Below are 1704 nucleotides of genomic sequence, written 5' to 3'. Positions count from 1 at the left end.
CTGTGCCCTGTCCCCAGAGGTGGAGTCTACAGAGACAGGCAGGTTTCCTTGAGCTGCTTTGAGCTCCACCCAGTTCGAACTTCCCAGCAGCTTTGTTTACCTACTTAAGCCTCAGCAATGGCGGGTGCCCCTCCCCCAGCCTCGCTGCTGCCTTGCTGTTAGATTACAGACTGCTGTGCTAGCAATGAGGGAGGCTCCGTGGGTGTGGGACCCTCCCGGCAGGTGTGGGATATGATCTCCTGGTGTGCCTGTTTGCTTAAAGTGCACTATTGGGGTGGGAGTTACCCGATTTTCCAGGTGTTGTGTGTCTCAGTTCCCCTGGCTAGGAAAAGGGATTCCCTTCTGCCTCGCGCTTCCCAGGTGAGGCAATGCCTCGCCCTGCTTCAGCTCTCGCTGGTCGGGCTGCAGCATCTGACCAGCACTGATGGTCCGGCACTCCCCAGTGAGATGAACCCAGTACGTCAGTTGAAAGTGCAGAAATCACTGGTCTTCTGTGTCGCTCGCGCTGGGAGTTGGAGACTGGAGCTGCTCCTATTAGGCCATCTTGCTCCGCCCCCCCCTTATTTTATTTCTACCAGAATATTTTTGTATATGATCAGAGAATATTATCTTCTGTATTATATAATAATGGCATTATAAAATATCTCTTTAAGAATAAAATATACATATATGGTGATTTATGTTTAAATGTGGAAGTTTTGCTCTAACAAATAACAATAAAATTTTATATGAAATGAATGAAACATAACTATTTTCAAAGATTTAATTTCTTTGATTTCACCATGCATAAAATAGGTGGACTTCATTTACATTTTTATGCACCAGCATACAGTTATTTTAACAAGTATGATCCATTACTTTACATCAGCCTGTACTGCATATTGTATCATAATAAATCATCTGTTTTAATTCTTAACTATATACAATTCTCTAATATGCCTACATTTTATTTATATCCCACCTTAATTTTTTAAAGGAAAATGTTTTGCATATTTTAAAATGAATAAATGCTATTATTTATCATAATGAGAGCATACTCCTATAAATATATAAAAATTCACAAAGCTTTTTCAACTTTTTTCAGATCTTTACTATTGTGGTCATTTAACACCAACTTGGAGATTCAGCTTATCCAAACTTATGGTTCAATTCTACCATGAGTAAAGATATTGTAAGGGACCAATAGATCACTTATTAACTCATTTATTTATTTATTTTAAAATATGAAACATTTAAAAAATATTTATGTCATCCTTGCACAGGGACCATGTTAATCTTTTCTATATCATTCCCATTTTAGCATATGTGTTGCCAAACTGGACCTTCACTTATTTACTTTTATAGTAAAAGTATACTTTGTATTTACTATATGCAAAGTTGGTTATACAGGAAATTAACACAAGTAAATATTTTACTTAATGTAATATTTTAATTAGATCAATATGAGATTGTTATATTTATAAAAATTTTTATTTTTATTTGAGAAGTAAAAACCCTCAAATATTGTTAACATCACATGATCAAACCTAAATATATATATATGCAAATTGAAGACCCTTTAGAAAGTTAATATTTGACTTAGTATTTATTGAATCCCACTTATGTGCTAATAGGGAGTTAAAGTGAAGGAAAATAAGAATATTATGGAAACTACTGTAAAGCAGTCTAGAATTAGAGAAGAAATAGATATTTGGACACATTTTA

At 35.4% G+C, this 1704-nt stretch overlaps 1 pseudogene; it reads right to left on the bottom strand.

The window, feature by feature from the left end:
- Window positions 1-1217: 1217 nt before the first annotated feature.
- On the bottom strand, window positions 1218-1317 carry LOC112605426 (annotated as a pseudogene).
- Between the last annotated feature and the right edge of the window lie 387 nt (window positions 1318-1704).

Source organism: Theropithecus gelada, chromosome 13, assembly GCF_003255815.1.
Source record: "Theropithecus gelada isolate Dixy chromosome 13, Tgel_1.0, whole genome shotgun sequence".
NCBI classification, from domain to species: domain Eukaryota; kingdom Metazoa; phylum Chordata; class Mammalia; order Primates; family Cercopithecidae; genus Theropithecus; species Theropithecus gelada.
This window is presented reverse-complemented; position numbering and strand designations above follow the sequence as displayed.